Consider the following 13,237-nt stretch of genomic DNA (forward strand, 5'->3'; position numbering starts at 1 on the left):
ATGTAAAAAGCACCCAGTTCCAGGGTGCACTGTGCCATTCATTCTGCCAGCCAGTCAATACCCTCTAACTGAGCTCCCCCAGGATGATGGTGCTGTGCTAGACATAGGATTCCAGAACAAGCCATGGACTCTAAGGTGCCACTTAGATTGTAAAACACCTAGGTTTTACAAGCACTGCCACTTTGACTAAACTCATAGTTTAATTTTCTTCCTCAATGAAATCACATGTCGCTTGATGCTAAGGAGTGTCTAGTCAAAGGTAAGCAGAGAGTCTGCAATAAATTCATGTTTGATGCCTTAACGATAGAGTTACACCAGGCATGGATTGATCCCACCTGCTTCTCTTTTTGCTTTAAAAAGTTCTATTACCTATTCTGAGAGATGTGGCAAGTTCTTCTGCTTTCAGAGGTTTTAGCTGAGCTGAAACAGGCTGCGCTTTTACCTGTATCTCAGGAATGGAAAGTACCACACCTTCCTTTGCTTGTAGAGACTTCCTTTCTTAGTACCTTAAAGCACTTGGTTTTGAAATAAAGTACAGAATTGAGGTTGTTGTTCCAACAATGAATATCTGATTCACCAGTATCAGATGTGTGTCCTATTGCTCTGTTTCTGTGCCTTTCCTTGTACATAATAACTTTTCAATGCTGAACCATAATGTATCATTTCTGAAGACTTTTTTCTCAATCAGTGAGTTTACAAAAAAAATTTTCGTGGAGATTTGGGATTGTATTGGCCAGTTTCGGCCTTTACCTGAACTCTGAGGAACTGGCTACCTTCTGAACAACCTGATCTTTATTCCAGACAAGACAGAATTTAGGACAAGTCTACCTCTTTTTAAGCTTTAAGTATCTTGTTAGAGACTGGATTCTCTCTTGAAGTAGCACTGAGACAAAAGAATCACCACTGCCACCAATGTCAGGAATCTTAAATGTAAAAATAAAAAACAACCCATCTAAAAATGAGAAACTATGGTAAGGCATAGCCCTGATTTCAGAAGTATTCATACCAGCGCTTATCTCCTCTGAGTACTCTGAAAGGATTCAGCTGTCATTTCAGGAATCATTTTTACACATAAGTGAAAATTATCTTTAACATTTTCTCTTTCTGTTACACAACTAAAATGAGAGTACATTTAATATAGGTGGAGCTTAAAGATGAATACCAATGTGCATTGCTAGAAATAACAGTGGGCCATAATTAGGGTTATGCTTATTCTTCTAACAAGAAAGAGGACTTTTTTTAACTTAAAGGACTACGTAAAATGTGGTTTCCAGGGGCAGCCTAGAAAAGTACTGATGACTTGCATTTCCACAATACAAAAGTGTGAAACTCAAATCTATAAGTAGACATTTAAATACAAAATAAATTATTTCAAGTTTCCAAGCAATTAAGGGGGAAAAAGCCTTACCTAAAACAAGTTAAAAAATTACTGTTGAAATCACTGATCATTAGAGAAATGCAAATCAAGACCACAATGAGATACCATCTCACACCAGTCAGAATGACTATTATCAAAAATTCAAAAAATAACAGATTTTGGCAAGGTTGTGGAGAAAAAGGAACATTACATATTGTTGGTAGGAGTGTATATTAGTTCAATCATTGTGGAAAACAGTGTGGCGATTCCTCAAGGACCTAAAGACAGAAATACCATTCGACCCAGCAATCCAATTACTGGGTATATAACCAAAGGAATATAAATTGTTCTATTATAAAGACACATGCATGTGTATGTTCATTGCAGCACTATTCACAACAGCAAAGACATGGAATCAATATAAATGCCCATCAATAATGGACTGGATAAAGGAAATGTGGTATATATACACAATGGAATACCATGCAGCCTTAATAAAGAACAAGATCATGTCCTTTGCAAGGGCATGGATAGAAATCGAGGCCATTATTTTTAGCAAACTAACTGAGAAACAGAAAACCAAATACTGCATATTCCCACTTATAAGTGGGAGCTAAATGATGAGAACACATAGACACATAGAAGGGAACAACACACAGTGGAGCCTATCAGAGGGTGGAAGGTGGGAAGAAGGAGAGGATGAGGAAAAATAACTAATGGGTACTAAGCTTAGTACCTGGGTGATGAAATAAGCTGTACAATAAACTCCCAGGACACAAGTTTACCTATGTAACAAACCTGCACATGTACTCTTGAACTTAAAAGTTTTTTTAAAAAAGATTAGTGTTGAAAACAAAGTATAAACAGTACCTTAACTAGTAGATTCAAGGTTTCCTTTTACTTTTCCCAGTTGTGAAGGCTAAAGCCTTCTTTCAGGCTTTAACCATACACATAAAATAGTTGAACTTTCTATGCCTTATTATGTTTTAAGAGCATTTCAGTTTTATTCACTTATGTTTTCCAGGAGCACTGAGTTAAAAGAGTTCCATGGATTCCACTTTATTCAAAACCTAGAAGTCAGCATCAAAAGATAGAATAGTGTCTGTGACCAAAAACGATTAGATATCAGATCCATGTCCCAATGCCCTGCTTATCCTATTAAGTCACACTCTTTTTCAATTTGTACTTCAGTTCTCTGTATTCATTTCCATTAACTCATTCAATCAAAATGAACTGAGTTCTTTGGATGGGGACTCCAGAACGATGACAGCTCAAAAGCAAATCATTTCTCCTCTTTTTAGTTCCTTTGTCATCTTTTTCAACTTACATGAGAATGCAGAGGTCTAAACGAAAAAATGAAGCGTAACATATTTTTTAAATGTGATTATCATAAAGCATTTGCTTCAGCCAGAAAATCAGTCCTTTCAAAACGGATTTTCTCAAGTAACATATCTCTAGTTCCTCATTTGGTTCCTTTGATTTTCTGTATATGATATGGTGCTGATGTGGGCAACTACTAGAAATGGTTATATGGAGGAGGATGATCATTCTATTATGTGGAGATATTTCCTCGGCAATTAATCCAGAGAAATAACTTCTGACATTCTATTGAATTTAATATGCTATTTTACATTTTAACTAGTCAGCAAATAGCTACATTATGAAGTATGAATAGGAACATTTCTGAGAGCTGTGAACTTTAAGTCTTGCCCTCACTGTTCTTTCTGTCTGAACCTCAGCCTACCCTTATTAAATACAGAACTTTTACTGACTTTAAAGAAGTGGAATCTCCATTATAATAGCTGAAGTGCTTTCAGGAGATTAGCATTAGGCCATTGTATTTGATGTATTATGCACAATGATAAAGCATCCTATATTATGGAGTTGTGAGAGTCAGTTGAGTAAAACAATAGCAAACTGTATTTTCCTTTGAGTGTTGCTTTATCCTAAAAACCTTGGGTTTGCATATATCATTTTCAGATTTCTGCTAACAAAAACCTACAGACAGATAAATGACATTATTTGCATGAAATCTAATTTCTACAAGGCACTTTACAATATTTGGATTTTAAAAGTGTCAGAGAAAATAATTAAAACCATCAAAGAAGTGGGATTACTAACTGCATATCCCTTTTACTTAGAAACAATGATGTTAAAGAATGACATAGAATATCCATGCTCCTAGATTAGAAGAATTAACATTGTTAAAATATCCATACTACCCAAAGTGATCTGCAGATTCAATGCAATACCAATGACATTCTTTACAGAAATAGAGAAAAACAGTCCTAAAATTCATTTGAAACCACAAAAGACCCTGAATAGCCAAAGCAGTCCTGAGCAACAAGAATAAAGCTGAAGGTATCACACTACCTGACTTCAAAATATACTACAAAGCCATAGTAAACAGAAAAGCATGATACTGGCATAAAAACAGACACATAGACCAGTGGAACAGAATAGACAACCCAAAAATAAATCCACACATTAACAGCCAACTCATTTTCCACAAAAGTGCCAAGAACACATGCTGAAGAAAGGACAGTCTCTTTAATAAATGGTGCTGGGAAAACATAATAACCATATGCAGAAGAATGAATCTAGACCCTTATCTCTCACTGTACAAAAAAATAAAAATAAAAATGGATTAAAGACTTAAATCTAAAATATGAAACTAAGAAACTATTGGAAAGTAATATAAGGGAAATGTTTCAGGAAACTGATCAGAGCAAAGACTTTTTGGATAAGATCTTAAAGGCATAGGCAACAAAAGCTAAAATAGACAAATGAGATTGTATCAATCTAAGAAACTTCTACACAGCAGAGGAAATAATCAACAAAATGAAGACACGACCTACAGAATGAAAGAAAATATTTCATCAGACAAGAGACTAATAGCCAGAATATATAAGGAACAATAACAACACACTAAAAAACAAATAATCTGATTTAAAAATGGGCAAAAGGCAGAAGTTCCAGACCAGCCTGGCCAACATGGCAAAACCCCATCTCTACTAAAAATATTTAAAAAGTAGCCAGGCGTGGTGGTGCATGCCTGTAATCCCAGATACTCAAAAGGTTGAGGCACGAGAATTCCTTGAACTAGGGAGGTGGGGGTTGCAGTGAGCCAAGATCATGCCACTGCACTACAGCCTGGTGACAGAACAAGACCCTCTGTCTCCAAAAAAAATTAACTAATTAATTTAATTTAATTTAATTTAAATGTGCAAAAGGTCTGAATAACCATTTCTCAAAAGAAGATATACAAATAGCCAACAGATATATGAAAAAGTGCTCAACACCACTAATCACCAGAGAAATACAAATTAAAACCACAATGAAATATCATCTCACTCAAGTTAAAATGGCTTATCAAAAAGACAAAAAATAACAGATGCTTGTGAAGATGCAGAGAAAGAGGAAGGCTCACACACTGTTGGTGTGAACGTAAATTACTACAGCAACTATAGAAAAGAGTACGGAAGTTTCTCAAAAGACTAAAAATAGAACCACCACATCATCCAGCAATCTCACTGCTGAGTATATCTCCAAAAGAAAGGAAGTCAAAATATTGAAGAGATATCTGCACTCTCATGTGTATCACAGCACTATTCGCAATAGCCAAGATATAGAATCAACCTAAGTGTCCAACAACAGATGAATGGATAAAGAAAATGTGCTATATACACACAATGGAATATTATTTGGCCATAAAAAGAATGAAATGCTGTCATTTACAGCAATATAGATGGAGCTGGAGGTCATTATATTAAGTGCAATAATCCAGGGACAGAAAGACAAATATTCACGTTCTCACTCATAAATGGGAGCTAAAAAAGTAGATCTCATGGAGAGAGAGAGTTGACTGGTGGTTACCAGAGGCTAGGGAAGGAATAGGGGGTGGGGGAATAAAGTGAGGTTGGTTAACAGGTACAAAAATACAATTAGATAGAAGGAGTAACATCTAGCATTTGATAATACAGTAGGGTGACCATAGTTAATAATAACATATTGTATAGTTCAAACTAGCTAGAAGAGAAGAATTAAAATGCTCCCCAAAAAAGAAAAGATAAATGCTTGAGGTGATCAATATTCCAGTTACCCTGATTTGATCATCACTTTTATGCATGTATGCAAGTATCACATGTATCCCCAAAATATGCACAGATATTCTGTATCAGTAAAAAAAAAAAAAAAAAAAAAAAAAAAGACATAGAAGTAAAACTGCAGATGTGAGGCTTGTAATTTTGGGAAGCTTTTTCATTCAGTTCAACATTGGTAAACTGCTCATTAAGGACTGGCAGTTAAGTTTGAGGCTTTATTTCTTTTTCCACAAAGAGCTATGAAGCTGCTTAAGAGAGAGTTATGCCAAGGTTCCAAGCACCATGCAGTTTAAAAATGAAACTGAAATCTGACTTACAACAAGTCAAAGTAGAGGGACTTTAAAGGACCACTCAGATTAGTTATTATGCGTTCCTTCAAGTTTGAGGCTATAGTGAACTTTGGTCTTAGTCCTGCTTAGATTAGTTTCCCACTACTACTACAACAAATTGCCACAATTTTAGTAGGTTTATTGTCTATATTTTTTTGAGACCGTGTCTTGCTCTGTTCCCAGGCTGGAGTCACATTTTTGTCACCTTAAAGTTCTGGAGGTCAAAGCACTTTGGGAGGCTGAGGCAGGCGGATCACCTGAGGTCAGGAGTTTAACACCAGCCTGGCCAACATGATGAAACTCTGTCTCTACTAAAAATACAAAAATTAGCCAGGTGTGGTGGCACACGCCTATAATCCCAGCTACTTGGGAGGCTGAGGCAGGAAACTTGCTTGAACCTGGGAGGCAGAGGTTGCAGTGAGCCAAGATCGCGCCACTGCACTCCAGCCTGGGTGATAGAGCAAGACTCTGTCTCAAAACAAACAGTTCCGGAGGTCAAAAGTCTCCATTCATCCGTAGATAAGATCACAGCGTCAGCAGGGCTGTGTTCCTTCTGGGAGCTCTAGAGGAGAATCACCTCCCTTCCCTTGCCCAGCTTCTGAGGCCGCTGGCATTCCTTGGTGTCTCCTTCCAGCCTCAGCTTCTGTTGTCCACATCTTCTTTTCTGATTTCTCCTGGCCTCTCTTTTACTTAGAGGAACCTTTATAATTACATTTGGGACCACCTGGATAATCTGAGATCATCTCCCTGTTTTAAGACCCTTAATCATGTCCCTATCACAGAGTCTTTTTTGTGATGTAAAGCAACATGTGTTCATTGGTTCTGGGGACTAGACATGGACATCTTTGCAGGGAACGATTGTTCTATCCAACCACTCCTGAGGAGCACCCACTGGCTAGCACCTGGTCAGTGAGCCATGGGAGGAAGTCTCATTGGGCAACCTGTGCTCCAAGGTCACATCAGGGCAGAAGATGCCTCACTGTTTTCCATGGACCAGAAGTGGACAATGAGAGAGAGAGAGAGAGAGAGAGAGAGAGAGAGAGAGAGAGATTCAGTCACTGTGAGAGCAGACAAGCTTCAGAGGAGAGAAGCCAAATATCACCATCTCCCAGGCATTAGGAAACAAGGGAAGGAGCAATGAGTCAGATCAGTGCTCTTCATGTGGGGCGTGAGGCTCAGGGCTGGTCCACCGACTGTTACTGCTCTATGGTGGGAATAGTACAGAAATTGGAAGTAAGCTTTGCTTTGTTGTCATGGTTGAGACAGGGTCTCACTCTGTCGTCCAGGCTGGAGTATAGTGGTGTGATCTTAGCCCACTGCAGCCTCCACCTCCGGGAATCAAGTGATCCTCCTGCCTCAGCCTCCTGAGTAGCTAGGACCACAGTCACAGGCTACCACACCTGGCTAATTTTTGTATTTTTAGTAAAGACAGGCGTTTTGCTATGTTGACCAGGCTGGTCTCAAATTTCTGAGCTCAAGTGATCTGTCCGCCTCGGCCTCCTAAAGTGCTGGAATTACAGGCATGAGCCACTGCGCACGCCCTCGAAAATAAGCTTTTAGAAAATTTTATAGCAGCTTGACAGTAATTTTATGTCTATTCAATGTGATGATTTAAAATGTAGGCTTCTATTTTGTGCTACTTTTTTTCATTTTATCTTCGCAGTAATTCATTTTTACTGTGTGTTTTCAAAAGTATCAATCCATGGCAGAATAGAAATTAAAACAAAACAAAAATAAAATCCGTTGGTTCTTTACCACAGATGGTTTTTTTCAAGAAGCCCCAAGCTAGGAGAGAGTGTATCATTCACAAAAGGGAACTCTAGGTAATAAAGTTCCCCCAAAAAATCCAAGAGGATGGAATCAGCTTTAAATACCTGCCAGGCACAGAGTTCCGTACCAACTCACTACACTATCAGTCTATGAAGAACTTTCCTGGTGCCCTTTCCCCCACTCCTGCCCCATTCTCCAACCCCAGAGGCTTGGCAAGCTGGGGAGGAGTCGGAGCATTGGGCACAGAAAGGGAGAAAAGGCCTGCCACTGCCGCTTCCTCCAGTGCAGCCTTCCCCATGCCAGGGGAAGGGAAAGGCTCCGCTTTAAATCAAGTTTATTATTATTATAAGAGACTAGACATGTAATTACTGAACTGAGAATGTACTCTGTGGTTTCAAGTGAATGTAGGGCTTTTTTTTCATTGTGTAGTAGTGACCAGAAAATTCATGAGGCCTGTCCAAGTTTTCAGCCAATAACAGGTCAAGAACAAACCCCACAGAATCATTTTAAAGGAACAGCTGAAGACCAGATTAGAAGCTACTTTCTGATCACTTGTCCGCCTTTTGGCTAAGATCAAGTGTAGTATCTGTTCTTATCAGAAGTTACTTTCTGGTTTTGTCCCACAAGTTATGATTGTTTAACCTAATAATTACATTACTCAGATATAGGGCAAGTCTTCATGTATACGCCGCTCAAAGTATACTTTAGGGCAGGGTTTCTCAACCTCAGCACTACTGCCATATTGGGCTTGATAATTCTTTGCTGTGAGGAAGCTGTCCCATGCATTGCAAGGACAATGACGTCTAGAACATCCATTCCAAGTTTATGGCAGCCTGAAGTGCCTCCAGACTGCCACATGTCCACTGGGGGACTAAACTGCCCCTAGTCGAGAAGCACTGATTTAAGGGAAGCAGTGTCTCTTCTTCCTGCCCTTCCCACATCCAGTAATTACCTCCCTTTCAAGCACCAAAGCATCTGAAATTCCATCATTCAACACACTCTTTGCCCATTCCAGAAATACTGTTTTGAATTCAACATCCTCTGAGAAAGGACATTGAGCTGTTATCATTGATAGGTTAGTGTGAATGGGATAATCAGATTTCTCTCTTACAGATTGGCCCATTAATAACTTACCGGCTGTAGGAAGCCACGCTGAGTGAGGCACAAAGATCTGGGGAAGCCTGTTGGTTTCTTCCATTGGTGAAACATCTCTTGAGACCATCTTCTCCCCAACGGCACCCCCACACCAGTTCTCTCGTTCAGGGACCCCACCTCTCACCCATATAATGGCAATTTTTACCATGTCCCCCTGCACCAGTTTCAGATCCCTCAAACTCATCCTCTGCATTTTTCTAGGAATGATCTTTCTCATAAAGTCTTTAAAGACTTGCCATCACCCAGACGAAAACATCCAAGCTCTTTAGTAAGACATGCACCTCAGCCTCCATCCATACTGCATTTTTCTATCCCCTAAGATTTTGCTGTTGCTCTTCCCTTTCCCTTTCTCTTTCCTTCAGCACCCATTTGTGTCCTGGAAAACTCCCACTCAACTTCCAGGCTCAACTTAAGCACTCAAGTTCTTGCAAATCCTTCTCTGATTCACTCAGCAATATTGAAGTGCTCCTTTTTCCATGCTCCTAGATAACAGTGAGTAGATCTTTAGTGCAGCACTTACCTCTTTGAATTATTTTCGTATTAGAATTTTGTCTCCACTAAACCATGAACTCATTCATTGAAGGTAAAAATCGTGGTCTGGTTGTTTTCCTGGAGAAGTTCATGATGCGGTTTATAGAGCACCGTGATGTGATAGAGCATCATTGTGTCATTCCTATTCGTCTCATCCATCCACTCTCTGTCTCGCTTTCAACTCTCAAAGCCTGCAGGCCTCTATTCAGTTCTAATTCATCCTGCTGTCTCCCACCTCCAACCTCCCCATATGGTCTTCTCTCCTATTTGCTATGCTCTTCTTCTTTTCTTACTGTTAACACTGTCTCTGAAAACTCTGCTCATTTTCCACCTTTTAGCTAAATGTCTCCCTTTCTAGGAACCTTCCCTGAACTTCCAGACCAAGAGAGTTCCCTCTGTTTCACTCTTCCAAGGCATCCTGTGCTTCATTTTGTACTATTCTGTACTTACTACAATTTGGCTACTGTGACTCTCATACCATTACACTTGGGCTTAACAGATGTGCTATTACTTTAATTTTCTAAATAAAATTCAGTCTGATTTCTGAGCTTCTCACTCGCCATTGTAGAAAAAAATCAAAATCAGTCATGTTTTGGCAGGCCTTCAAGAGCACAGAATTCTGGAGGCTTCTGTAGTGCCTAGGACTTGGGGTAAAGGTCTCTAGTCTTCAGTCCACTGTGGTCAGAGATCCCTGCTGAAGTACTCATTGTTCAGTGTATGATCTATTCAAAGACTGAAGACTCTGATGCTTCATGCCAAGCTTTAGGGCTCCATCAGGCTGTGTTGTGACTGACACCCAGGATTCTCCCTCAAGTTGCACCCTGCAGCCACTTTTCCTTGAGGTCCCAAGACTTCACAGTGCCGTTGTGATTGCGACTTTTGCTTGTAGCCTCCAAGCACCAATCTCACCCCTAATATTTGCAGAGTAAAATGGAAGCTTATATACCATATGGCCAAATATTTCTTCTTTTTCTTTTCTTTCCCTCCCTCCCTCCCTTCCTTCCCTTTTTCTTTCTGGCAGGGTCTCCATCATGGCTCACACTGCAGCTTCCACCTCCTGGGTTCAAGAGATCCTCCTGCCTCAGCCACTTCAGTAGCTGGGACTACAGGCATGAGCCACTGCACCCAGCCCCAAATATTTTCCAAATTGCAAACCAAGCCAATGAATTGTTAAATAAAATGTGTTCTATTGCTATATGCTGACAAATATACCTACATAATTTCCTAAAAGGCTACATTCAAATTAAGAATTTTTAGATTCCTTGGAGTCCCGTGCTAGAATACGGTGGCCTGGTAAGTATAGGTCCTGATCCCACACCCCCACTGCATCTCACCAAAGGGCCTCACATGCCTGTGTGTGGTTCTTCAGCCTGCAGAACCAGGTTGTGTCCACACCCCTGCAAATGGCCATCCTTTGGCCTCCCTTTGGTCCTAGGGTACTCAACTGGTGGCACAATAGGATGGACCTGAAGGTAGGGCTGTTTGGATTGAGAGTTCTGGGCCCCAGGAGCCCAGAATGTAGCCTAAAGAAGAAGGCTTAGGTTCCAGGTGGACATATTCACTTGGCTGCACAGATGCTTTACCGTGGCAAAGCAGAAGTACCCAAAGAAGGGCCAGGGCAGAGCCCTGTAAAGTATGAGTCCAAAGCAGGGCCTGTCTTGCCTGAGTCTGACTGCAATCCTGAGATCACATCCTACAGCTCTGTTGGAACCAACTAATGACTAAGCAACAAGAGGCATCAGAAAGTAAACTTTCTCTGGCCGGGCGCAGTGGCTCACACCTGTAATCCCAGCAATTTGGGAGGCCAAGGTGGGTGGATCACCTGAGGTCAGGAGTTCGATACCAGCCTGGCCAACATGGTGAAACTCTGTCTCTACTAAAAATACAAAATTTAGGTGGTGCATGACTGTAATCCCAGCTACTTGGGGAGGCTGAAGTGGTAGAATCATTTGAATCTGAGAGGCAGAGGTTGCAGTGAGCTGAGATGGCGCCATTGCACTTCAGCCTGTGTGACAAGAGTGAAACTCCATCTCAAAAAAAAAAGAAAGTAAACTTTCTCCATATGATAAATCAATTGAGAGTTGACTATTAATGCTAATTTAATAGACACTGATATGTGGAAGCAAAGCTAAAGGCCCATGAGTATGTTGCTAAGCCAATAAACAAACAACAAACTCACTGTTTCCAAAGTTGTATAAAAATTATTAACAGGTCTTATTAGGAGAAAGTATTCAATAACAAAATGTTTGAAAGAAATACATATTTTGAAGCAAACATTTTTTCTTTAATGCAGAACTTCTAGGAGCCCTTTTTTTTTTTTTTTTTTTTTTTTTTTTTTTTTTTTTTTTTTTTTGACAGCGTGTTGCTCTGTAACCCAGGCTGGAGTGTGGAGTGCAATGGCACAATCTCAGCTCACTTCAACCTCCATCTCCCAGATTCAAGCGATTCTCCTGCCTCAGCCACCCAAGTAGCTGGGACTACAGGTGTGTGCCACCATGCCTGGCTTTTTTTTTTTTTTTTTTTTTTTTTTTTTTGTATTTTTAGTAGAGACGAGGTTTCACCATGTTGGCCAGGCTGGTCTCAAACTTCTGACCTAAGTGATCTGCCTGCCTCAGCCTCCCAAAGTGCTGAGATTACAGGTGTGAGCCACCGCACCTGTCCGGGAGCCTTTAATATAAGAATGTAGCCTGTGAATCCCCAAATAGACAAATAAATTAAGTTATATGTCCCAGACTTGTATGATGTGTGCGTGTGTGCATGCATGTGTGTATGTCTGTGTGTGTGCATGTGTATGCACACATGCCTGCACATGTATGCATAATATATCTCTTGGCAGTAGAATTCTGAAAATGCTATCAATCAAATAAAAAAAAATCACTGTATCAGAGTTCTTGAGTACACAGGATAGAAACTACTTATAACCAGTTAAAAGAAAAAAGGAATTAAGCGGAAGGGTATCAGGGAGCCTTCAAGTCTCCAGTTTGAAAAGCAAGCAGCTTGGACAGTAAAAACCACAGCAAGAAAAGCCCTGCCCTAGAGCTACAGTTACTGAGATCAATGAGTTCCCAATCATCTCCATTTCCAACATCACAGGGAGATGCTCACAAATAATAAGTGAAAAAGAAAAAGCAAAAAGAATATGAGCCCAATTCAACAAAAAGAAAGAGAGAAAGATTTACAGGAACAATCTTAGTAGGAAATACAACAGAATGTTAGCCATGCTTTTCCCTGGGTAATGAAGTTACAGGGTATTTTTATTTTATTTATGTTCATAAATTACATCTGTAATTATAAAAAACGAATCTTTTTCAAACTACTTTTGCCAAGTCTAAAAGAAAAATTGTTCTAATGCCAAAATTTTGAGACGAAGTCCATTTTCACAATATTCAAATCCTTCCCGATTTCATAAACTTTGATGAGTTACTCTAGTTATCAGATGACCTTTTAAGTTTTACCATACTTGAGGAATTCTGGTGGAATAAACATTTTTAAAGTTCTTTCTTAACTTTTATATGGATAAATAGGACTTTATAAAATCAGAATTCCTGTAAATTACTGGCATTAGTGGTACACCAAGTCCCTGCTGTCAGTAATTAGTATAACTGCCACTAGCTGGTGCTATTGGTAGACTCTTGTAACAAGGAACTCCACAGTGCTTGTATACAACTTCAGATGAGACCACTTCACAGATAATTTCACTTTTTCCAAACAAAATCAGCTCTTTATTAAAGTAGGAACATAAATATTAATAAATTTATTCTTTAATAAAAAGAAAGTAGGATTAACAATGACAAAAACCTCACAACACTATCCTAAAAAATATGTCAAAAATAAAATAAAAACAGCAATTATAATCCATTATTTTTAAATAGCAACAATTAAGAGACTACATACCAAAATGTTTGAGATGCAGTCAAAGCTGTGCCCAGAGGTAAAGTTATAGTCTTATGTGTCCTATTATTAAATAAAAACATGAAAATAAATGAACTAAG

At 39.4% G+C, this 13,237-nt stretch overlaps 1 pseudogene; it reads left to right on the plus strand.

Annotated features, from left to right (window-relative positions):
• The first annotated feature begins 8,106 nt into the window (after window positions 1–8,106).
• On the plus strand, window positions 8,107–8,277 carry LOC114677304 (U2 spliceosomal RNA; annotated as a pseudogene).
• Window positions 8,278–13,237: the final 4,960 nt, after the last annotated feature.

The sequence above is a fragment of the Macaca mulatta genome, chromosome 3 (assembly GCF_049350105.2).
Source record: "Macaca mulatta isolate MMU2019108-1 chromosome 3, T2T-MMU8v2.0, whole genome shotgun sequence".
In the NCBI taxonomy this organism is placed as follows: Eukaryota; Metazoa; Chordata; class Mammalia; order Primates; family Cercopithecidae; genus Macaca; species Macaca mulatta.